Source organism: Lissotriton helveticus, chromosome 4_1, assembly GCF_964261635.1.
Source record: "Lissotriton helveticus chromosome 4_1, aLisHel1.1, whole genome shotgun sequence".
In the NCBI taxonomy this organism is placed as follows: Eukaryota; Metazoa; Chordata; class Amphibia; order Caudata; family Salamandridae; genus Lissotriton; species Lissotriton helveticus.
This window is the reverse complement of record NC_136063.1, coordinates 1,237,330,195-1,237,357,621: the sequence shown is the minus strand read 5'-3', so window position 1 is coordinate 1,237,357,621 and position 27,427 is coordinate 1,237,330,195.

The window sequence follows — 27,427 nt, the reverse complement described above, 5'->3', positions numbered from 1 at the left end:
TGTCTGCCCTGCCTTGAGACATGGCATCATCATTCTTCTGCGCAGGGTGAGTGGGGGTGTCTTTAAACTCTGAGAACTGTAGATGGGAGGTAACGCTGATAATTACAAATTAATTTCCTGTAATGTGCGCAGCTTGAATAATACATCTGAGATTTACAAAGTACTGGCATATCTAAATCAGCATGGGGTCCATAAGGGGATAGTGCAGGAAACTCACTTGAATGCACGGGATGGGTTGTCTCTTGTCAAATTACATCTATACTATGTTTTCAACCTTTTCTAGGGAGTCTCTCATCTTGGTGAACTTGAGTGTTCTCTTTCAGGTCACTAGTGAGAAGACAGATTTGGAAGGGAGGTATTCTATTGTGATGGGCTCATTGGCGGGTCAAGATATTTGTATTGTCAATGTTTATTCACCTAATGTAGACTAGGCCACACTGTCTTCGATGCCCTGTCCTGTACTCTGGCTCCTCTACAGTCCCAGGCCCTTATTATTGGTGGTGACTTCAATTGTGTGGCAGATATAGACTTGGATCGGTCGCATCTCCAGCTATGGGACTCCCCCGCCGTGCAACTGTCTGAGAAATTCTCCAACGGGCAGCACCATTGGGGACTGGTTGATGGGTGGTTCCCTCACAACCCTTGGGATCGGGATTACTGCTACCACTCTGCTATCCATGTGCTGCATATTCGAATGGATATTTTCCTGTGCTCGCGTGATATACTGGGTGTGCCCTTGGGCCTAACCAGTCTACACTACCTACACTCATTACTGAATTTTTTATCCTCAACATTAGGAGCTATCAATTTAGACATTGCTGTTATGGTTACCAAAGGGAACCTGGAATAAATCTGTTTTTAAGTCCTCCTCAGTTACATGTAACTCACTATTTCACTTATGCAACACACCAGCACTCATCATTCAGGGTTTTTAGAACTAAAGATCTCTGCCAAAGAGCCCACCTGCGCGACCCGTCGGATCTTGCAGCGCCAACACCACAAGGAGCATTCGCCCGATAAGCATGACACCTTACAGTTGTGTGAGGGCACTGCTTCCTAAATAGGAATATCCCCTCCCATGTAGCATTTGTTCACCTGAAAACACACTGTATTGGAAACCGATACCCTACTGTTATATGCATATTTGTTCTTGGGAGCAAGGGTACTGGACCTCTCTCCGGCTCACTGGCCCCCCCTTATTGTGCATGATGGAGCGAGATAGAAAACGGAATTCTGTTTAAACTCGCAAAGACACATTTCCATAACATGAATAATGAAATGAATGTTTTGTGATGTGTTGTGCTAATACAATCTAGATTAAACTTTACACATGGGGGGACTAACATGTGTGCTCATAAACGTGCATAAGTGTTGCATCTTTTTGTTCGTGCAAAATAATAAAATAATTTGTTGTTTTCGTTTTTGTCATTACTAATTGCAGCAAACCTAAAAGAGGCATGTGCTTATTTTGCTTTCCTTGTCTATGTGGTGTCATTTCTACTATTCTAGGTGCACATAAGGTTTCATGGATTTCATGAAGACTGGTAAATATAAAATGCTGCTTTAATTGTTGCAATTGCTAGGTAACATTAGACTTATTGGGAGGGTTCATCATTTAGAAAACGAAGGGTGGTTACAGAATCAACATTATTTCTTACATTAATACTTTTCTTGTGTTTGTTTTATACTAGAAAGCATAAGTTGCCTGCTTTTGGGCCTAGTTTGCTCGAGTTTGCTAAAAAGCTGAATTTTACTTCTGCAAAAGTCATGAGAAGCCCATTCTGAAAAAGTGTTCTTCAAAGCTGCATTTACTGAGCAAATCTGACATGCTGTCATCATTTTGTCGGACGTGGCCAAGGTCATAAACTGGTGGAAAAGAACAATTTTGTCAGCTCTAACTTGGCACCCGCGGAAGTGTAATGAACGCAGCGAGAACATTGATTTACAATTGTTGCAAATCAAGGAAGCTCCTGGTCACGTTTGGAAATGACAATGGTCCTTAAGAAATGTGACCTAATGGAAGTTTTGAAATGTGGGTGACATGTCACTTGTCACTCTCAACCAATGGGACATCGTGGTTTTCTGAAAAACTTTCCTTTACTTAGATTTGTTAGCTTAGAAAGGTATAAAAAGTCATGCCCTTAGGGATGGGCTGGCTGCTGCTTTCTGACTTTCCGATGAGGGCGAAGTGCTGCTGGACTTTGCGTGGAGCACGTAAGAATCCTCAAAAGAACTTTACTTTATTTTCCATTTATTTAGCTTAGCCAGGGACTTAGGCTTTAGAAATGCTAAACTTTAATATTCTTACTTAAACTTTGATTCACTTGCTTAAACTGAAATTTTTATGATTCTTTTCAAACATGCTTACTTTAATGCTAATAAAATTGCATTTATAAAATTACTTTTTCGAAATACCATAAATTAGTTAATAAAATCTTACTTTTGACAAACAAGCTGGTCTTGATTATTCAGAAGTGCAGGTTACTATTAGCTAGATCCCATCGCCAATGGTGGTCGTTTAAGTAGTTAGGATTTGTTATAATGACAATATCCTTTCCGCAGATGTATAAAATTGTATATAGTTTATAAATAAGGTGTATATAGATTTAATCAGACCACCTGATTCAGTAGGCCCAAATATGTCATGTTTATAAATGGGTCCATAAGTTAGTGTAGAATTTTGATTATAGGTTATGAAGTTGGGTAGCGTTGTTTATGATATATTTTCTATAGGCCGCTGGATCAATTCTCTGGTAGCAGAAATTGATGGTTGCTAAGGGTAACCAAGGTAATATGTTGGTTACTAAGGGTTACTAAAGTGTTATGGTATGGAAATAGGATCGATGTTTTAACACATGTTAAGTTTGTTTTTCGTGCTATCTGTAAGCTATACCGGTATAGATTGTGTGATAAGAAATTAGTCACGCAAGTCATCTGTTCTGTTTGCAGTGATATCGCCGAGTATCACAAGTGGTATCGCCGTGTACCACAAGTGTTGTCGCCGTGCAGCACAGTGTTAGGGCTAGGTGTGAATCTTGAATAGTGAGGGTTATCTAAGAAATTAGAGCAGCATGAGAATAGGGACAAAGCGCCTTTCATAAAACTCACTGTGATAAGAGTACTAGATATATTCGAGCTTGATTGAAGGGTAAAGTAGCGTCGGTGCATGATTATCTATAAACAGGTGAGAATCCTGTAGGGATACATGTTTTATATCTGTAAACAGGTGAGAGTCCTGTACGGATAACGTTGTTATTTTGCTAACGGTGCATGATTTCTATAAACAGGTGAGAGTCCTGTACGGATTTCATGTGTGTTTGAATTTAGGGAATTTTCCGTGCGAAAGTGCGAGTTTGATTTGTAATTTATGTTCAAGTGGAACTTTCGAACTGTCACTTCGCGGTGCGTTCAGAGGAAAACGAGTTCATAATTTTACGTGTTAGAAGGGTGGGGTAAGAGTTACTCTACTGACAATTGAGAATTATCCTTAGTGTGAATAGCGCCGACTATTCCGAAGTGTGGATACTTGAATGTATGTAAACTATCCTAAATAGTGAAACAAACAGATGAGTCCTTATCGTCATTGTTTAAGAATTAATTTACACTGAAAAGTGTTCTTAAAATGGCGCTGTGAAAAGATTTTGTGAAGGAGGGGTAAGCGCCAGGAGTGAGAAACGAGAAACCGCAGCTGCTGTGTACGTCACAGAGCCGCGCTGGGATTGGGTAACCTACGTCATAAGCTGTACTCTGATTGGTTCTTGAGTCTCTAACGACCTGTAAGCTGATTGGTCCTTCAGAAAAACTCCATTTTTATTAGTTGAGCAGAAAAGTGACGTAGCTCAACTGTCATTGGCTTGTTGGTGTGTTTCGCGCACGGATTGGTTGCTTTGCGGAACATCCCGGAAATATTTTACGAACGATTTTGTGAATTAAATTTAACTTTTAAAAATGAGTTATCATTTTAAACATGTTGAGAAAAAGCCAACATTATTTCAAAAACTTAAAAATGTATTTTCGCCTGACAAGAAAATTGAATCGCGGGGTGGTAAATTACTTCATAAGTATAAAACACCTGCAGCGTACATGGAAGGTGAATATGGATATCATACTGTTTTATGGTTTGATAGCTGGAAACGCTATACAAAGAACGACGGTGTTTTAACTTGGCCTGATGATGGTTCATTTAATGTAAAAGTCCTAAGAAATTTACGAGAGAAAATGAATGCTCTTATTCCAAAACCGAGACCAACTCAATTTGAAGCTTTAGTTGAGTGGGAAGATGAGATGTATCAATTACAAAGAGAAGCTAGTGGAATTAAAAGACCTTCTAAATCTCCAGCTTGGAGAAGAGATACTCATGAAGACAGGTTGCGAATGTGGAGGCAGGGAAACATGAGTGAAGGATTGTATTTAATTCAGGAAATGGTTATGGGTACTCCTGCTGGAAATTCTTTAGAAAGTGAATCTGAAGATGCAGTTATGGAAGAAATATACACTACAGCTAGAAAGAATCAGCCTTTGAGACCTCCTAGATCATGGTCTACTCCGGTGGTTTCTACAGAAACTTCACCGAGTGCACCTCCAATTAATGAAGCTCCAAAACTTTATCCAAATAATTGTGAAATTATTGAAACTCCAAAAAGACCAGAATTTGATAATATTCGGAATGAAGGTAGACATTTTTCAATGACTCCAAGAGCAAGAGAAGCTCCAAAGGATTATGCAAGAGAGACAAGAAATGTTGAGGCTGTTGATTCTGCTGAATATTTAAGATCTAAGGAAGAATTAATTAGACGAATGACAAAAAGCATGGAAGCTGTGACAGTTCCAGTAACAATTGGTCCTATTCAACCTGTATTTGACCAAAGAGAATCTAACAAAACAGGGTTAACTATTCCTTTAAATGCAGAGATTCAAAAAGTTGCTGAAAAATTTTATTCAGACATATCTGAAATAAACTCTTCGAAATCGAGAATGCCAGATTTAACCTTTAATGAGGATTTATCTCCAAAAACACCAATGGGTGCAATATCAGATATAGGGAGTCCTGAAGCTAGAGTGACTACTCCGAAACTTGATGTGGCTAAATTGAAAGCAAATATTGAAGAATTAATAATTGGAACTATTGGTCCTGATAGTTTAAATTACTATCGAGATGATGAACTACTGTTCATTTGCAAAAGTATTCAGTGGAAAACAAAGAATAAATATGATCAGTTAGAGGAACTAGCAACTGAACTTGAAATCGATGTGAGTAAACAAAAGAATTTTGCAAAGCATTACAGATTAGATTTTTCAGAAAATGACATTGAGAGTTTAAACTCAATGGGAAGAATATTGCATATAAAAGATTTGATTGTTTACATCAAAAAGCTGGGAGAACTCAATAAGTGGAGAGTGAAATGGACGAAAAAGAAGGAAGAGGAGAAATTGGAAAAATTGTCAAAACAATTTCCAATGAGAGAGATTGCAGGTGGAGGATATGTTCATGTCCCTTGGTCAAGACAGGACATACTGCTATTCACAAATGACTTTCCAAAATTGAGGGAGAAACCAATAGAATGGTATAGACAAGTGGATAGGTTTATCAAAGTCTCAAAAGTTCTGTGGATTGATTTAGATGGATTTTTCGACATTGTCGTTCCATCAGATCTTTGGACAGAATGCAAAATATCAATAAGTTGGCCAAAAGCAGAACCTGAACAAATCAAAGAAACTGGTGCTCCGAATACTCTTGTAATGGATTTTTATGAAAAGGTGATTGTTTGGATGAAAAACAAAATTCCACCCAAAGAAGTTGATTGGGTTAAAATAGAAAGAACAAATCAAGAAACAAAAGAATCAGTTCATTCATTTTATGAGAGGTTACTGTTAATTTTTAAACAATACAGTGGCTATGAAAAGCTGGATGAAAAAGATATGAGTCATTTTGTCTATAGATTTGTTTATGGTCTAAAACCTGAAATTGCAGACATGATCAGGAATAGCATTGTAGGATGGCAATCACTTTCTGTGGATGACATTCTGAGAAAAGCTAAGTATTGCAGTGATGAGTTAGAGGTGAGACAAAAGAAGCTCAAAGAGAAAGCCATGTGGGCTCAGGTAAAGGTGGCTGAGCAACAAATTGCCAGTATGGGTAATAAGAATACAAATTTTGTTCAAACTGGAAATACGAACCAGATACAAGGAAAGTTTAAAGGTAATAATTTTCCGAAAAAATTTAGCCCAAAGATTGAGGAGTTGAAACAAAGATTACCTTGTTTTAATTGTGGCGAATTTGGACATTGGAGAGACGAGTGTCCTAAACCTCCTAAAAATTTAAAGAATCCCTTATTGAATCCACAGATGCAGAATGGTGTTGACCTGCAGCAACAGCTACAGATGCAACAGGGGTTAAACGAATTAAACATTCAACGACAGTTGCAGCAACAGGTGAATAACCGACAGGATCAATTGCCACAACCACCATTTCCGAATTGTGGGGGGGTTCAAAAATATAATTCAAGTGTGGGATTTCAGGGAAATGAACAGGTGATAAAACCACAAAAACAGCAAAAACAGCAAAGGGTACAAATGCAAAATGCTTCACAACAATTTTTGTTAACAGAAAGCCAAGACAGTGATTCTGATGATTATTGCTGACGGTGCCCGGGAGAGGAGGAAGAGTGTGTTGTTGGAGCCACTCTTGAGGTTGACCAGTCTGGTCCATTTGTAAACGGGAAAGTTAACGATGTAGACATCACTTTTCTAGTGGACACTGGTGCTACCCGTTCTACTGTTAGATCAGTGGAAATTGAAAACCTACCTCTCTCTGGGGATACCATCCAAGTTGTTGGAGTAAGCAATCAACAAATTAAAACTGATTTGACTGATCCAGTTCCAGTTGAAATTGGAAATTACAGAGACAAACACAGATTTGTGGTTTGTAATAGTAGTCCAGTAAATTTATTAGGCAGAGACATTCTGTGTAAAATGAATTGCAGAATATATTGTTCTCCTGATGGGGTTGAATTACAAACAATGGAGGAAGATGGTTTGTACAGGATGACAATGATGCTGATGGAAACAGATGAAACAAAATTGTTTTTTCTGCATTCGAAAAGAAAGATTTGCCTGAAGAGCTCAAGGAAACAGTGAAATCTGAAATATGGGATTTTACTGGGAATGAGATGGGTCTGATGAAAAACGTAGATCCAGTAAAAATTACATTGAAACAAGGAATAGAATTTCCTAACATTCCACAGTATAAAATGAAAGCAGAAACAATTGAAGGTGTTATGCCTGTAATTGAAAAATTCATCAAACAAGGTGTATTAAAAGAAATAGAGAGTAGTCCTTGTAATTCACCAATTATGGGAATTAAAAAGTCAAATGGAACATTTAGAATTGTACAAGATTTGAGAAAGGTTAATCAGATTGTTGTTCCATGTTGCCCTGTGGTTCCAAATCCAGCAGTGATTCTGTACCAGATTCCTCATGATGCTTAATGGTATACTGTTATTGATCTTTGCAATGCATTCTTTACTGTTCCTTTACATCCAGACAGTTATGAAATCTTTGCTTTCAGATTCCAAGGTAGGACCCTCGGATGGTGTAGAATCCCTCAGGGCTATACAGAAAGTCCTTCAATATTTAATGAATTGTTAAAAAGATCTTTGGAAAACCTAGACTTACCTGGTAGGTCTACGTTGGTGCAGTACATCGACGATTTGTTGATAGCTGCTAAGACAAGAGAAAATTGTGTGACAGATACAATAATACTGTTGAATAGCCTTGCAGAAGAGGGACATAAAGTGTCCCCAGCAAAATTACAGTTTTGCAAGCAAGAAGTAAAATATCTTGGTCACAGAATTGCAAAGGGAAAAAGGCAAGTGACAGTTGAGAGAATAAAAATGATTCAAGCAATGCAACCTCCAAGGACACAGAGACAAGTCAGAATGTTCTTGGGAATGGTTGGTTACTGTCGACAATGGATAAGTGGATTTTCAGTAATTGCGAAACCTCTACAAAGACTGACAAAGTCTGATGTAAAAGATCCAATTATTCTCAACGAAGCTGAGATGGAATCTTTTGAGAACTTGAAAAAGAGTTTATGTCAAGCTCCTGCTTTAGGTATGCCAAATTATGAGAAAGATTTTGAACTGTATTGCAGTGAGAGAGAAGGATGTGCATTGTCTGTGTTGATTCAGAGACATGGGAATTTAAAGAAACCTATTGCATACTTCTCTGCAGTTCTTGATCCTGTTGCAAAAGTATTACCAGGTTGTTTGAAAGCAGTTGCAGCTACAAGTATCAGTCTTGAACAGAGTGAAGGAATTATTATGGGATTTCCTGTGAAAGTTTTTGTGCCTCATTCAGTTGAAATATTGCTGACAAGAGGTAAAACTCAGCATTTGACAAGCAGCAGATTGACTAAGTATGAGAAAATCATACTAGGGGCAGATAATGTTTCGATTTCAAGATGTTTAAATCTGAATCCTTCTACATTACTGCCTGATACTGAGATTATTGATGATACTCAAGTAGAACATGAATGTTTAGATGTTATGGAATTTTGCACAAAACCAAGACAAGACATCAAAGATAGACCTTTATCTGAATCAGATGTTGTCTACTTTGTGGATGGCTCCTGTCTGAGGACAGAGGGAGGTGTTTTAAAAGCATCATATTCTGTCTGTACAGTTGCAGATGTTGAAGAAGCATCTTGTCTTGAAGGAATTCGTTCAGCACAAGTGGCTGAATTGATTGCTTTGATTCGTGCATGTGAAATATCAAAAGATATAAGAGTTACCATCATTACTGATAGTCAGTATGGGTATGGAGTTGTGCATGATTATGGACAACTCTGGTCTCAGAGAGGCTATATGACATCAGCAGGGTCACCAATTAAAAATGCAGTTTTCATTAAAAGATTAATTGAAGCAATACAGTTGCCGAAAGAAATCGCAATTGTGAAGTGTGCAGCGCACACTAAAGGAGTGGATTATATCTCAAAAGGCAATGCCTATGCAGATGAAACAGCAAAATACTGTGCAAGAAAAGGTTGTGCATACAATCGGGAAAAGAGTAAAGAATCTGATTCAAATTCATTAATGCTAACAACAGTTGTAGAAACATGGCATGAGATTAGGGATTTACAAAATGAAGCAGATGATGAGGAAAAAGATCTGTGGTTAAGATCAGATTGTAGACCACGTGATGAAGATGGAGTGTGGGTTTACAAAGATGGCAGAGTAGTCTTACCAAATTGCTTGATTGCTGACATGGCCAGATTATATCATGGTCCAGCTCATCTTGGAAGAGATTCCATGATCAGACTTTTCCGAGAGACTTGGTTCAATACTAAATTTAGAACAATTGCAGAATCTTTTTGTCAAAGGTGTTTATCATGCCAACAAATGAATCCAAACCGAAAATCAGTGGTGGGGACAGGAATAATTGGTCGAGAGGGTGGTCCTTTTACCAGGTTACAGATGGATTTCATTGAAATGCCCTTACACAATTGCTTAAAATATGTTCTTGTGATTGTTTGTTTATTTTCAAGATGGGTAGAAGCATTTCCTACATGACATTGTGATTCAATTACAGTAGCAAAACTGCTGCTCAGAGAAATTATCCCAAGATACGGTTTTCCAGTCACTATCGAGAGTGATGGAGGAAGCCATATTGATAACAAATTGATGAAGTTAATTTGTGAAGCTTTGAGCATTGAGCAGAAGATACACTGTGCATACAGACCAGAGGCATCTGGGGTAGTTGAACAGATTAATGGTACAATTAAAAACAGAATTGGAAAAATGTGTCTTGAAACAGGTGTAAAGTGGACAGATGCTCTTCCACTTGTTTTGATGTCATTGAGAAGTACACCAGATAAAAAGACAGGTTTGAGTCCTCATGAAATTTTAATGGGAAGAGTTATGAGGCAAGCTTTTGTACCTGTAGGTAAACTGTTGAGCATAAATGACAGTGCTATTTTGGATTACTGTAAAAGGTTATCTGATATAGTGACTTCTGTGTCTAATCAGGTGGGAACTGAAGCACAATCAAATGAAAAAGTTTTGACACATGATCTGAGGCCTGGTGATTGGGTCAGAACAAAAATACATCGAAGAAGAAATTGTCTGGCTCCTAGGTGGCAGAAGCCTAGGCAAATTATTCTGATCACTACTAACGCAGTGAAATGTAAGGGATTGAAACGTTGGATTCATCCTAGTCATACTATTCCAGTACCAACTCCTGAAAGTTCTGATGTTGAAAGTGATACTACAGATGATTCTGATTCTGAAGTAGAAGGTGAAACAAATCCAGATTGTGAAGATCGACAAGAAGGTCGACATCTGGAACCTGTGCCTGTGAATGGTAAACTGACAAGAAAAGACTTGGAAATTATTGAAATAGATTCTGAAGGTGAAGAGAATCTGTTAAAAGGAAAGAAAACTGAGGATTCTGTTAGTTCTGTCGGAAACAGAGAAGCGGAACAAAAGGAAGTTTCAGACCAGGAGAGTATCGAAAAGCAGAAATTAAGCTCTGAAGTAAGGAACAGAAATCCAAAATCTGGGAAGTTGGAGGTAATTGAAGAAGAGGAAGAAGACAAATTACCAAGTACCAGTATTGAAAATCAGAGAGGTGTTCCTGAAGGAGTAAAACTGCCGAATAGAGAAGTTCCTGAGTCGATTGAAATTTCAGACTACGAAACTGAAGAAAGTGACGTGGATGGTGAAAGTGAAAACAGAAAGAAAAGGGCTTGGAAGTCAGAATCAAATGCTTCTGAACCAAAGAAGAAATATGTGAGAAAAGCAGACTACTAAGAGCAAGTTGAAGAAATCAGTAGTCAAAAGAGTCCTGGAAAAGAAGTTGGAGTTGGAAGAAAAATTGAAGTAGTGTCGAGAAAAGGAAAAAGGATAATAAGACCAAACCAAAAATACAAGTCTCCTGAGTGGACTTTTTTAGTAATTCCACCTGTAATTGACATTTATGGTAGTAGTGAAGAAGACGAAATCGAAGAAATTAGTGACAATGATTGAAATACAGAAATTTTAATTTGGCAAAAGGCTGAAGAAATTTTGTTAGCTGACATAAGGTCGAAGAAAAACTGTTTAGTTAAAGAAAAACTTATGTATGACATAAGGTCGAAGAAATCTTGTTTAGGGTTTTAAAAAAAAATATATATATATATTTTAAAAAGGGGGGTATAAATAAATATTTAGTTTCTTAGAAATTTTAAAATAGATTTTTGTTTTTATTTTGAGACAAAGCTAACCAAAAATGCCTTATGTTAAGGAGAGCACTACAAAGTGTTCTGTTTTCAAGAGATGCTGTAAGATGACTCTGGTGTGTCTGCCCATTTTAATTCTGCTCTGGTTAGTTTTAGCTGTGATTATCCCTTTAGAGATGAACAGAGAATTACACAAAGTTAACATGACAAGCAAAGCTTTAGTTAGTCAAACTAAACATAGTACATCTGCAAAAGTTATTGATCATCAGCCTAACATTCATCAAGATAAATCTATTAGTGATTTTTCAAGCAATACATTCACAAAGCTTTTGAGTGAATATGTAAAGGTGATGGACGCAAAAGATTGTTATGTGTGCGTAAAGTTACCTGCTTCTGTTTCCGAGGGAGTGACATACAATATGCTTCCTCTTACATATGGTGTAACATGTAGTGTGTTAACTAGCTTATTTTATCAAACTGGACGCTTAGAATATTACTATTCAGATTTTGACGAGATTTTTGCGAATATAAAGATTGAGGGTGCTTTAAATAAGCATAAGAAAGCTAAACAGATGAGGGAATTTTTCCTTGTTACTAATGAACTCACTTATGAGTATGCTTATAAGAATAATCTAACCTGTAAATTAAGTGCTGAGGGAAAGAAATTTTTGAACCTGGTTGAGGAAAGGAGAGCAATTTATAAAAGGAATGAATTAGTCAAGCAGACTAAGTCCAGGTTCTGGCAGAAAGAAGATGAGAAGTTAAATGGCAAAATGCTTGAAAATGTTGCAATTCACATAGACAAACCAGTTAGTGGAAAGCTTTGCATTAGAAGAGATAATACACTTTTTGATAATTATTTTGTAGGTGCAAGTAACTGTGAAGATACTTATCAGATTTTGGGAGGTTGGGGATTCAAAGGTGGAAAAGATCCAATCTTTCCTGGGATTTATTTTGTTTGTGGTGACAAAGCCTACTACAACCTTCCAGACCACTGGTATGGAACTTGTTATGTAGGAATTGTTTTTCCTAAAGTGTTTCATGTTGACAGAGATTCAGAAGGATTGTTCAAAATTCATAATTATGTAAATAGAGTTAAAAGAGAAACTTTCACAGAAGTTCTAGGAGACATTTTTCAAGCAGTAATACCTTTTGTTGGTATAACCCTAAATGCAGGGAGAATTAGAAAATTGTCCACAATTGTTGATAGATTATCAACAGACACAGCTGATGGATTCCAATTAGTGAATGTTGAAGTAATTGCAATCAGATCAATGGTAATTCAAGATCGCCTTGCTTTAGATATACTCCTAGCAAAAGAGGGAGGAGTCTGTGGCATATTGCATGTACAACATTGTTGCACATATATACCTGATGAAAGTAAGAACATTGAGATGTACATTAAAAACATTACACAGATGCATTCAGAGATAATTCCTTTAGAAGAAGATGATTTTACAGGGAAACTTTCAAAAAGATTCCAAGCAATTAAAAATTGGTTTCATAATATTGGAAGTTCAATTCTTGGCAAGATTTTGACACCTTTGATTATAATTATATTCATTTTTATTTTGACGAAAATAGGTTGTTTGTTGCATAAGAGAAAGAAACAGTTAAAAGAAAAGAAAAGGATTTATAAACTTAGAAAGGAAGAAGAAAGGGAGATTGAATTACAGGAGTTACATAGAGAGCGTTATGCTAATTCCGAAGATTATGCAGACACAGGTTTTTAGGATTACCGACTCAAATGAATTTGAATCATTTTCTCAGAAGTTTAAATTACCAAATTTTGGGTGGTGGTGTGGTGATTTGTTAATCACCAGATGAGGGAGTTGATGGAGCGAGATAGAAAACGGAATTCTGTTTAAACTCGCAAAGACACATTTCCATAACATGAATAATAAAATTAATGTTTTGTGATGTGTTGTGCTAATACAATCTAGATTAAACTTTACACATGGGGGGACTAACATGTGTGCTCATAAACGTGCATAAGTGTTGCATCTTTTTGTTCGTGCAAAATAATAAAATAATTTGTTGTTTTCGTTTTTGTCATTACTAATTGCAGCAAACCTAAAAGAGGCATGTGCTTATTTTGCTTTCCTTGTCTATGTGGTGTCATTTCTACTATTCTAGGTGCACATAAGGTTTCATGGATTTCATGAAGACTGGTAAATATAAAATGCTGCTTTAATTGTTGCAATTGCTAGGTAACATTAGACTTATTGGGAGGGTTAATCATTTAGAAAACGAAGGGTGGTTACAGAATCAACATTATTTCTTACATTAATACTTTTCTTGTGTTTGTTTTATACTAGAAAGCATAAGTTGCCTGCTTTTGGGCCTAGTTTGCTCGAGTTTGCTAAAAAGCTGAATTTTACTTCTGCAAAAGTCATGAGAAGCCCATTCTGAAAAAGTGTTCTTCAAAGCTGCATTCACTGAGCAAATCTGACATGCTGTCATCATTTTGTCGGACGTGGCCAAGGTCATAAACTGGTGGAAAAGAACAATTTTATCAGCTCTAACTTGGCACCCGCGGAAGTGTAATGAACGCAGCGAGAACATTGATTTACAATTGTTGCAAATCAAGGAAGCTCCTGGTCACGTTTGGAAATGACAATGGTCCTTAAGAAATGTGACCTAATGGAAGTTTTGAAATGTGGGTGACATGTCACTTGTCACTCTCAACCAATGGGACATCGTGGTTTTCTGAAAAACTTTCCTTTACTTAGATTTGTTAGCTTAGAAAGGTATAAAAAGTCATGCCCTTAGGGATGGGCTGGCTGCTGCTTTCTGACTTTCCGATGAGGGCGAAGTGCTGCTGGACTTTGCGTGGAGCACGTAAGAATCCTCAAAAGAACTTTACTTTATTTTCCATTTATTTAGCTTAGCCAGGGACTTAGGCTTTAGAAATGCTAAACTTTAATATTCTTACTTAAACTTTGATTCACTTGCTTAAACTGAAATTTTTATGATTCTTTTCAAACATGCTTACTTTAATGCTAATAAAATTGCATTTATAAAATTACTTTTTCGAAATACCATAAATTAGTTAATAAAATCTTACTTTTGACAAACAAGCTGGTCTTGATTATTCAGAAGTGCAGGTTACTATTAGCTAGATCCCATCGCCAATGGTGGTCGTTTAAGTAGTTAGGATTTGTTATAATGACAATATCCTTTCCGCAGATGTATAAAATTGTATATAGTTTATAAATAAGGTGTATATAGATTTAATCAGACCACCTGATTCAGTAGGCCCAAATATGTCATGTTTATAAATGGGTCCATAAGTTAGTGTAGAATTTTGATTATAGGTTATGAAGTTGGGTAGCGTTGTTTATGATATATTTTCTATAGGCCGCTGGATCATGCACCCTTGGGATCAGGATTACTGCTACCACTCTGAAATCCATGAGCTGCATATTCGACTGGATACTTTCCTGTGCTCGCCCGATATACTGTGTGTGCTCTCAGGCATGGAGTACTTGTCTAGAAACATCTCTGATCCTACCCCCTTCTTTTATCCCTGCAATGGAGAGGCATGCATGCTTGTATCCCAGGCTGGTAACTGAAGATGGACAATTTGGAAGACCAGGCATTCTGTAAAACCATTTGAGAGGGGATGCAACATTATTTTGCTGAAAATGCAGGTTCGGAGTCTTTGGTGCTCAGTGAATGGGAGGCCTTTATGGTCATTGTTCGAGGCCAGTGAATATCGGAGTTAGCTGGAGTCTGCCAGCCCCTGCTGATAGAGATTACTACGAATGAGCAATCTTTGCTAGAGCTGGAGTGGCTAAAGCCTGAACAACCACTCCAGCAGACTTTGTTAAAGGCCAGAGAGAGGGTAGCAGAACACATGAAGAGTCTACGCTGTTTTAGCCACAGTGAAAATATGATTAATGAACATGCTGAGAGTGGTGTGGCTGGCCCACCCTGTCTGGCGCGAGGCTTTTATCCTAGAATTGGTAACAGCTGTAAGAGATCAGCTCTGTAAGCAGTAAAACATTATTTGTGTCTACGCTGATTACCATTCCCAGTTGTATGCCAGCAATGGGAGGTAAAGGGCACTCAGTATTCAGAGATGTCTAGCGGCCCTCCGTTTGCACTGACTTACACCTGAAGAGGCCGAAGACCTGGCAAGGGAGATATCTTTTGAGAAGATTGGAGCAGAGATACGACAAATGGCTTGGAGCAAGTTTCTGGGGACAGATAGGCTCCTGGAGTTTTATAGGTCTAACCTTGATTTGCTTGCCCTGCCTAGCTACCTTATTTTAGGAGGCACTTGAGGCTGAGGCCTTACCTTCCCTTTGTGTGAGGTCCTCATTGCCCCCCTGCTTAAGCTTGGGAAGCCATCCACCTATTTAACAGTGTAAAGGCCATTATCAATGTTGAATGTCAATTAAATGATCATCAGAGCCATCCTGGCTCAGTGATTACTGCCTAAAATGCAAGGTCTGATCCACACAGATCAGCCGAGGTTTATCCCTGGCTGTAGTATGACTGCCAACATTTGGACATTTGGAGATTGCTGGTTATTATGAGGGATGGCCCCCTCCTCCCAGAGTGGGCTGCTGTCTGTTTATTGATGTTTGATGTCGAAAAGGCGTTTGCTAGCCTGGAATGGGACTTTCTCTGAGCCTTCATGAACCAGCTCGGATTTGGATGTATATTTGTGGAGTGGATTAGCTTGCTTTGTGTGTCTTTTGCAGCGCGGGTCTGCACAGGGAGGACTATCTCAGGGCAATATAAGGTGATGAGGGGCACTAGGCAGGGTTGCCCATTGTCCCCACTGCTCTAAGCCATAGCGGTAGAGCCACAGCCATACAGGGCAGCATTCTTTGTGCAAATATTTCATATTGTGGGGTTACTCCAGTGGCGGTTTCTGTACCAGGGCATAGGGGCAGCGCCCCCTTTACTTTCACGAAGAAAAAGAAAAAAATGTGCATGCTAAATCTGCATTTTTCTAAAACTTTGTATTTGCACATATAAACAGTTACTTGCCACTCACTGCTGCACCACTTTTCTTAAACTTGCGAGTTGCTCCCCTGGTGGGGGGAGGGCTCAGAGTTTAGAAAGGATTTGCTGGGCAGACAACCTGTCAGCCCTGAGGTCTGTGAGGTCATCAGCTCAGAAAACACCTTTCATCAAGGCACAGTCTCCACCCCCTGATGACGTGGAGGTGAAGTGAGCCCTGGGCATTTCAGATGCAAGCCCTGTAGCTCTGCGCCTCCATGTCAATCAGGGAGTGGAGAGCATTGTCACCCCCACCCTTTCCCAGCTCGTCACAGGGTGGGGTGGGACTCACCCTGTGACGAGGTGAGAAAGGGTGAGGTTAGACACATTGCGCAGACTCGACTTGACTTGAGGTGTCTGTTCAGACACTGGTACCGGCGTGCTTGTGTCTGTTCAGACACTTGAATTGTTTACTGCCAGGCCAGCTAAGGTGGCGACAGTGCCAGTGTGGGAGCAAGGTCAGTGAGACATAGACGACATGACAAAATTCACGATTTCTCCCTTTAAAAATAATTGGCTTGGGACGCTACAAAAGCAGAATACTTTATTACACACAACGCATGATGAGTTTAATGGGAGGCCAGGAACAGGGACAGCGTATATATCACACAGTCGAGGTGAGTTTTAAAAAAGGCAGCAGGGCCGTCTGCCTCTTTGAAGGAACTGTTGGGATTATGTTTTGGGGTAATGGGCGAGTGGAAACCAGCTGATATTAGCTATAAATTGTACATTCCTAGGTTGGCTTCTGTTCTGACAGGACTTCACTTTTCACAGAAACTGGTATGTCTAAGCATCACATCTAAAGCGACCCCACTCAAAAACTCCTCACGTATTCTACTTCAGCACAACGTGAAATTATATATTTGTCAATGCTGTTTTTTTCAACCCCTGTAAATGCATTCATAACTCCGTATGAGAATGGAAATTGGTTATTTCCCTGCCCTGTGCTAATATTGCTATCCTGTTTCATAGCACCCAGCCTCTCTGTGCTAAGTTCCTGCACGTGTTACATCAATAACAAAAAATAAATTAAGAAATGACAGCAAATTAGGTTGGGCGTGCAAAATGTATTGTAGGGTCTTCTTTACACCCTGTGTCAGGGTGACCCCATATTAGAAATCTGCATACCTGCAGCGTCGCCCTGTTTCTTGTTTCTGCGGTGAATAGTAAATACCAGATGAGGCACTTAGTAGTGTGAAATTTACACCAAGATTGCACATATGTGTTCTGGCAAGAGAAAGCTACAGAAAGTCAGTATATGTGCTTGTGGCACACGTGTCGTATGTGGGTGTGAGGTATTTGTTGTGTGAGATGCATGAGTATGTGGATTGTGAGGTGGAATGTGTTATGCAGAGTGTTCGAAATGTGCGAGTACTATGCCATTTGTGATCTAGGCAGCTGGTTAAGAGCGGTGTTGAATGGTACTATTGTACCACATACAATTATTTACTTGGTGCAAGCTGAGAAATGCTGAAATTGTTTTTAACACCATTCTAATGTGTAGTGGAGTGGAGTAGCGTGCATCACTCTCAAAGCAGATGCTTCATGAGACTGCAGCATGAGTGGTTGGTAGCACTTAATGCATGCAAATGTGCATGCAGTATTTCTGAGACTCTCTTTCACATGAACACTGACACGCACATACACTTGCCTGCCCCTATCAGTACACGTATCTCTTATTGTATGTACACATGTGCATTAATGGATGTGTGTGTCATGTGAATATATGTGCATGCATGCACAGCCAACACACTTAAGTACAAATTAGGGTTTTGCCGTATCTGTCTCTGTGTTTAGATGTGTAGGTTTATTAGCATACACTCACTTTTGTTCTGTTTACATATGGTTCTTTCTGTATATGAGCATGTGTTATGTTATAATATAGTCCTTATTTACCCAGTGCTTTACATCACCATTGTGTCACCACAGAGGGACGAGGTGAGTGGGGACAGATACCAACTGATGGGAAAGAGCCAGAGATGGAAATGAGGGACTAAGAGTAAGGAAGGCAAACATGCAGTTCCAATGAGGATGGAGCCTTGAAGAGTTTGTGGTCTTCCACCAAAGCACTCATACAGTAGAGGGCAGGGCTGAAGTGAACTCTGAGCAGCTACTTCTTGGGCATCTGGCTATCAGGTAGGAAGTGGGGAGCAAGGGATGTATTGAGAAGAGAAAGCAAGAGAGGGGAAGAGGTGCTAGATGGGGGTGGTGGCACACCTTTAAAGAGATACTAGTGCAGGCCAGGAAGATCTTCTGGGAGTCGTGAAACTTCTTCCTCTTGACTCTCCCTGGTGTCTATGAAGTCAAGCCTTTGATGCAGCCTCTCTCAACTAGATACATTTATCGGTTTCCACAGCTGTAAAAGGGAGTAGGAGCAAAGAGAAATTTGAGGATTCCTCATTTCAAGAGGTGCTCAGTGAGGCCGTTGGGAGAAGGTTCATCCCACAAGAAGTGAGGCTTGGCCATGCAGCTTGCTGGTAGGTTGTCTAGCTGTCTAATCTGATGTAGCGGCTGTACTTTGAGCCTAGCCAGGCATGGAGCTCACGTTTGGAAGAAGGAAGTCAGGAAGATGAAAGTCATGCTTGCCTACCAAGCCAGGCCAATGAAAGCTATTGTTTTTTCTTTTTAAATGAGAAAGGAAAAAGCATATTTTTATCGCATTTTTGGTAAATTAGATTTGCAATACCGACTAACAGCCCCGGCAAATAAATGCTGTGCACCCTGACCCCTGCCGAACAAGCACAGCCCACCACTCCCAAACCTCACCAGCCGCCACTGGGTTACTCATTATATTTCCCTTATTGCTGATCCTAGGGTTCTCTATCTCTAGGATGTGTGCATGTACCCTGAGAAATTGGAGAAGATCTAGCCTAATGGTGAGAGCGGTTGACATCAAAGTTGGGGAACTGGGTTCAAGTCTCGGTAGGGACGCTCAATATCTTGTGATTCTGGGCAAATCACTTAATCTCCCTGTGCCTAACAAAAGATTAATGGGTCTGTCTGCAATACAACTGGTGTTCATGTAAAGTGCTCAGAAGCCTTCGAGTCTAGTTCACGCTATATAACCCCCCCCCAATAAAAGTGGTGCGACTTGTCAATAAGTTTGCGAGGCCTCTGGCCTGCTTGTCAACTGGCTCAAGACCAGCTTATTCCAGGAGCGGGAAGACTTGTGCATGCCCCCAAATCTGTGAGGCATGCGCTGGGAGCAGGGAGAAGTGCAATATCTGGGGGTCTGTCTACATCAAACTGTCCATGAGTTCTTGGAGGGAAATTTGAGGGCAGCAGTGTTTCAGGCTACTGTGGGAATCTGGAAGCTGCTTCCACTCTTGTAGCTGGCCGGTTAGCAATAGCTAACAAGATGATTTTGCTCCACCTTCTTTATTTCTTTGCTGTACCCCTGGTGATTGTGGTCCAGGATGTATTTTGGGAATTGGACACAATTCTGATTGACCTCATTTGGAACAGGGGCTGCCAGTGGGTGGCATTATCTAAGCTGAAGCAGGCATCTGTGGACAAGGGGATGGGTGCCCCGACCTTGAGTCTTGCCAGCTGCAGTGGTGTATGGGTTGGTTTCAGGAGCTAGAGCCGGGCCCTACTTTGGACTCTGTTACTTGACCCAATCAGGGCTCCTACTATGGGTCAGCAGCACCTTGTGGTACAACTGAAAATTTTGTTAAGGGTGGTCAGCCGGACACAGATGCGCGCCTGCTATTCCCAACTATTGCCACTTCAGTACCTACTCACATGGGTCGGGGGATTAAGCGAGGGTGCCTGCAGGCCTGGGTAGTGGTGGTTGTTGATCCACTGGATGCACTTTATACAGATGGCACTCCTTTGAGGACCCATTGGAGGATTTTGACCTCCCGACATGGCAATTTCTGCTGCATGGGACTCCGACTGCAGAGGTGCAGAGACTCTAGGGGTTAGCGGCATCCTGAACACCGATGTATTGTAGTTGTCAATTTATTTGTGATGATGCAGCAAATCGGAGACTGATGTCCGAGCTTTACGGGGCGCTCCGGGCATACATGTCACTGCCTCTTACTCACCTTCGGGAGAGATGGAAGGCTGATTTGGGGTCGCCCTCGATGCATGGAGACTGGCTCAAAATTAGGGAGGCTTTCCATAGGATGTCATGCAATGCCCCTACAACCTTATTCACTATTATATTCTTTACTGTACATGCATGTCCCGGTGCCACGCAGAAGGTGGAGGCCTACTCCACATGTTAAGAAGCTGTGTCCACCTGGCTTCCTATTGTTTCGAGGTGCTGGGCTTACTGGCCGAAGTCACAGAGGGCGCGCGGGACCTCTTCCCCAGGCTATGTTTGCTGGGGATCTCTTCTTGGCTGGCTAAACATAGAGTAACATCCAGGTTCAGTGATTTGGCCCTAGTTCTGGCCTAATGGTGGATAATAATCCAGTGGAAGGATGCTGCGGGCCCTAAGGTTGAGCGCTGGAGAGCTGATCTGCTTGAATGGGTGGGCTGTATACCTAGGTGGGCTGGGAAAGGGGCACATTTCTACTGGAAGCGCACCAGGGTAGGAGACCTGTGGATTTTGCGTGGGCTTGGGAGGAGCTAACTGATGCATTGAGAGCAGGGAGGACACAGATGGGGAAAGTGAGTTGGGTTAGTTGCCTTATAGATCAGCCTAGGGTGACTTTCGGCTAAGGGTGCCCACCTGGGGGTAGCGCTTGGATGTTGTTTGGTTGCCCCGGTGCCATTGGGCGGGTTGTGTGATTTTGGGTAGTGACCAAAATGCACCCCCCCGCCTCCACCGAATGTTGCCTCAGTCCACTCCTCCCAGCACATCAAATGGAAAGAAGAGTGAAAGGTATAAATACCACAGGTTTCAGGGATGGAGGCTGTTTGGTTGTTTTACATGAACCGGGGCCTTCCTCCGATTGCAATGATACATTCCAAGCTTGCCCAGTAATTTAGCTGGGAGAAGATATGCAACTCATATATATGGAGGGATGTTATCTTTCTTGGAGGAGTTGTAATGTATTATTGGTGGTGCCCCCTCGATATGTGATGCTATGTACTCCCCTTTGTATATTGAATGCAGATAGATACATTCACAATAAAATCTGTTTGCAAAAAGATGTAAGCAAATGCAATGCTTAGTATTGCTATTAAAGATAGACTTATTAATTACAACTAATATACAGTAAGTAAGAGGTCTTAAATGGGGTGGAAGGAACCGATAGCAGGCCTGTTTGATACCTCTAAGCTTCCACTTGTGAACAGGTTAGGCGCTCCCAATGTTTAATTACTATGAACACTGAACTTTTAAAGGGGAAGTCCGAGTGCCTTTTGGTGATAATTGTAACCAATGCAGGAATGTGTGCAGAGAGTTGTATTTTTTCTCTGCACAGAATGGCCCAAGGCCTAGATGTATCAAGCCTTTTGCGATTCGTTAAGGCCGAAATTCTGCAAATTTCGGCCTTAACGAATCGCAAACAGACATTTTGCATCTTTTTGGATGTATTAGAAATTAGCAAAATAAGGAATCGCAAAAAATTGCGATTACTTATTTTGCTTAAGCATTTAAGGAATCGCAATTTTGCGATTCCTTAAATGCCATGTATGAAGCTTTTTCAAATTGTGAATTTTGGTTAAGAAATTGCAAATTAACACCAACTTGAGGTTGGTGTTAATTTGCGAATTCCTTTCAAAATTCACAATTTAGCAATTTTGAAGGTGGCATGTGACACACATACATGCCCGTAGGGCATGTATGTGCGCCATATGCACACACATGTAAGTTTCAGGGGTGCAGCAGGGTGTCCATGAGTCACCCCTGCACCCTTGAAATAATTCTCAAATTGCGATTAGCAAATTGCGAATTCGCAATTTGAGAATTATTTCGCAATCATTCCTATGGGACTCCTGGCCCATAGGAATGAATGGGAAATGATTCCTTATTTGCGAATTCGCAACTTGCGAATTCGCAAATAAAGAATAATAAGGAATTGCAAAACAATAGCGATTTTAAACATACATCCCATTTTGCGATTTCTAAATAGCGATTCTGTAAAAATCGCTATTAATAAATCGCAAATAGGAACGATGATACACCTAGGCCTTAGTTTTTACTAGTTGTAAATTAATTTTGTACTGGTCATAAAACAATAATTAATAAAATGCTACAGCTTCTCGTTTTGTAAAAATATTTTTTATAAACATGTATAACTGGCCAGTCATCTGAGTACAAGTTGTGTGATTTAGCTTGATGTGATGTGCTGAGCAACAGTACGCCTAGGAGGCATTGAATGTCTCCTCAGTTGCCCCAAAGGTTTTAATGAATTCATAGATTTCAATAAACAAAGCAGAGAAATATCAAAATAGATATATGATAGGAGCTTTTAAGCTCAGATATCTATATTGCTTGCTGATGTAAGCCAGCCGTGAATTCAACTAGCACTTAACATGTTTCGAGGCAAGAGAACAGCGATGAGCTACCCTATAATGGGATTGGAGAAAATAAAGTGATTCTTTTAATAAACGACAACATTAATGGTTTGAAAAGTAGTATAACACCAAATACATTTCTGTGAAAAAAAATGTAGGTGGGCTTATTGCATTCATTATTCTGAACTGATTCAGCGTGTGTAAAGCTGAACTGGCTATTGTCGATTGAAGTTTATTCATATTAGCTCAGAAGCCCCTACCCAAAAAATATCATTTGCATATGCTGGGAAATACCTTGGTACAAAGTGCCTGCACGTAGTGTTTTACGTCATAATTACATTTCCACTGAGTGTAAATAACTACGCCCACGTATTTCATCACCATACTTGTTTTTGGACTGAGAATTTATAATAGATCGAAGAAAGTTGGTTGAAAATGTCTGTTGGATTATAAGGGCGGTGCACCATTGATTGCTAATTCCTAGGTTTAAAAGTATTCAAGTGTATGCACTGTTGATAGAGGTCATTGGAAGCATGCCATGGCCTGGTAGATTCATTTCTACTTGCATAGTCCATTAACATGTCTGGCATAGCTGTTAAGGATTCAGTCAGTTTCGTCTCGGGTGATGAGCAACACACTGTTCTATCTATATGTGCAGCTAAATCTTTTAACAAGATGTCTTCCGAAGTTTGGGTTCAATTTATTTACTACCTCCGCCACACACACATATCTTCCCACCATTATTACCATGAACACTCTTATTTTTCACATCAACTCTCCTATCGTTCTCTCTCTCTCTCTCTCGCATAGCATTCAACCTACGTATCCCTCGAATGACTCATCACTCATATTCCCCCTATCTCCTTTACACTTCTTATCCCTTCCCTACCTGAAACAAGGAACTCACTGGCAGCTCTCTCTCGCTCACATACCAGAATGTCAGTGGCATGATGATACCCTCTTTATGGTAAAACACGCACACATACCAATGTTTCCATTTCAATATTCCTCTCTCTCTTCCAACTAATATGCCTTCCCACCCCTCCCGAGATTCCATTTGCTCATATCTTTGATATCTACCTACCCCCTGCTCTTGTCCCGATGGGATTGTCCAGCCCACTGAGTGCATCACATGGTATAGATGACAGATCACAACTACATCACCCCAATTCCACAGATACACCAATCACGTAATACACTACACAAAGGATAGTGACATAGACTCATTGGAAGATTTTGGGACTCTAGGTCTCTTCTGGGGACTATACACATTCTAGTGGCTCACCAACCATACTCACACAATCCAAATAATATATCACAATGGGAAAACTCACAACTACAAACGTGATTCATGAATCATGTACTCTATTGATGCTTCTCAACCACACCCAATTCCACGGGGATCACCCATAAAATGCAAACTCTTCACAGACACACATTGTCCCCTCACACATACACAGACATGCACACTCTCATAAGAAGCTTATAACGTAGTTCACTTCTATGCACCCAGAATCTCATGACTCACTAGACACACACTCTAGTTTCAAAGAAGATCACAAGACCAAAGCTTTGTTGCATATTCCGGTGGAAGGACCAGTAGCAGGCAGAAACACAGCAAAAACACAAGTTAGATAAAAGATCCCTTATGAAGCATCCACAAATTCCCTTTACATGAATGCCACACATATTTGCAATTCCCCAGAGGACCTGCAAAAGGGGAACAACCTTTACAACGAAACCCTAACAACGCGGTACCATTACAACGCAGGTTTTAGAACGAAAGTCGTTACAACAACTTTCGCTGGAGGGCGCTCTAGGATAGGGAATAGTTTAATTTACTATCCAACACCTTCCCTACTATCCACGGGGACTGGAGTTGGAATAGTAAATTAAACTATTAACTATCCAGCGCCCCCCAATGCAAGTCGTTGTAACGAATTGTGTTGAAAAGCCTGCGTTGTAACGGTACGCGTGGTAATACCACGCGTTGTACCGTCATACATCCCCTGCAAAATGAATGGTCTAGATATTTTTAAAACGTACCCTCTTCGTGCCCAATCCGAGCCCCTCATTAAAAGCTTATTTCTCAAAGATACTGAACAAATTTACACCAAACAAAAAAAGACACTTGCAAAGTCATAACTTAAACCTAATTTTTTAATTTTTTTAATTTATAACTTTGTGCCAAATTTGTTGTAATTAGGTTCAGCTATTTTTTCTGCATTAAGGGCAAATAATCGCTTGAGAATTGGGATGGGAAATGCTATTTTTAAAACCATCTATTTTTCTTGGCCCTATCTTTATGAAACTGCACAAAACTGATCTTGATGAACTTTTAGTGGAAGCACTTTATTTTGGAAACTATTGTGCAAATTGATCAAACGGTGCCAAAGTAATTTAGAAAACAAAAAATGCTATTACTATGGAAACTTTGAGCTAACCATAACTGCACTGGTGCTTTCCCATTAAGTGTAATTGGGTAACATATATATGACTGCTAGACCTGACATCCTTGGTGTGTTATTCCCCCATACATCTTGGCTCTACCCCTCCTGTTTGCTGACCATCTTTGTTGGCTTTATGACACAGTGCACTTTACCACTGCTAACCAGTGCTAACACTCTCTCCTTCAAACATGGTAAAATTGGCCTATACCTACTTGGCACATTTAATTTACTTGTAAGTCCCTAGTAAATGATACTATATGTACCTTGAGTCTGTACATTGAATGCTACTAGTGGGCCTGCAGCACTCACTGTGCTTCCCACTAAAACAGCACAATTAAAACATGGCTCAGTCCTGCCACTGCACCCTGTAGTTTAATTTAAAGTGTTACTTCAATCTGTCAAAATAAACCTTTTGCCAGGATAAACCTTCCTTTTTTAACAATTATAAGTCTACCTTAATGTAGTCCCTAAGGGCTTATATGGCAATTTGCATTGTATCTAAACGAAGGTCATGTCTACTTAAGTTGTACATGTTCTGGCAGTGAAAAACTTCAAAAGTAATTTTTCAAAGTTGTAAGGCCTCTCTATCCCATTGACTAACAGTGGGTTACCGTATTGCATTTAATATGTGTTAAATTTAGATTATGAGCAGATAGAGATATGCTGTTTACACTCAAATAAACTGTAATTAAAATTCTCATTACAGGTAAAGTCAGATTTTACATTAAAAGTGTGAAAATGCAATTTTCGAAAAGTTCAAAAAACAAAAATTTGGAATTTGGAACGTTGAAATTGTTTACTCTCACCCAATTGTGCCTTCTGCCAGTATCCTTGGTCACTTGACTGTGAATGTCTCCGCTTTTGGATTTTGTATATCGCCTACAGTCAGTAACACCAAAGGGGCTTAGGTGTGGGCAGGATGGGCCATCCTGGCAGCATGACTGGGGAAGGGCTGCACCCAACCCCACTTCTACTTCAAAGTGTGTTGCCCCCTGCACACTCAAAGGAACTTGACAACAGGTCTGATGTTCCTTTCCTCACACTCAGACTGTTTGGAGCTGTGACAGGTGAAGAACTTTCCAGAAAAAGATGTGAGGTAGAACAGATAGTCTACCCACTCATAGGCTGGCATGAGGTAAAATATTGGACCTTCTTACCCACTCATCAGAACACTCCTGGGCCTGTGGAAGATTCAGAGCAACTACTTTCCTGCTACCAGAATATTGCCCACCTGCTTGAAAGACCATCTTACTTTGCTGTCTGAGAGGGATAAGTTGACCCGCATGTCTTCTGTGTGAGTTACAGAGACGAAGCACATTTCTGAGGCATCCGTGCTACTGCCAGCTGACCTGCTGCAACTGGACCTACCTGGACCTGCAACTAGACCTGCCTGAGCCTCACACCTGTCCCCTGCTGGACTGACGCCTGATCTCCAAGAGGTGCTTGACCCCTGACTAGCATCAATGAGAGCTCCTCCTAAGTGTAAAGGAGAAAATTCTGAAGTTGGGCTCTTAGCGACTGTGAACATGCCAGTTTGTGTCCAGAATCTCACACACACAAAGAGTAAAAGTGTTGGGTTTCAGTAAGACCTGCTCTCAGCTATGAAAGCGACCTCCAGAGATGACAGACGAGAGACAACATGCACTCCATGATAAAACAAAAGCCTGCGACGACCGTCAACATGAAGCAACAGAAACAACTTCCACAATGACGTACCTGCTTGTTACGCTACAGAGATGTCAATCCAAGACTCCTAACCAACCTTTTGCACTATAGTGATGACTGTCCTCAAGGTCTGACCAGCTCTTTGCGCTACTTTGACAACCACATGTGACCCTCAGCCTCCTACTTGCAGAATCCTCCACCATGAACGGAACTCTTCATGCCAGATTTAGAAGGCAACTTTTTCAGCAGGATTAACCTGGTCTCTGTATTTGTCCCAGGCTCCATCAAGGTCATCTTGAATTTATAACTTCCCCAAACCTAGTGTGACCAGATGACAACGAGTGGTGCTTTGTGCTTTTAGGCGCAATTTGTGTTGTGTTTTCACTTTATTGATGTTTGCGTGCTGCATAAATACTTAATGCATTGTCTCTAAGTTAATCCTGACTGCTTTGTGCCAAGCTACTAGAGGTTGAAGCACAGGATAATTTAGTTTGTTTTTGTGGTTAACACTGACAAGGATTGTGATTGTTGTCTGAGTGGAGCTTCCATCCCCTCAACCAATAAGCTAATTCTTTGCAATGTTGATCTAGGGATAGTTGATATTATGGGTCACATATCTGTGTAGGTCTTTATAAAAAACATATAATCCCTGAAAGGCTTTTTTCAA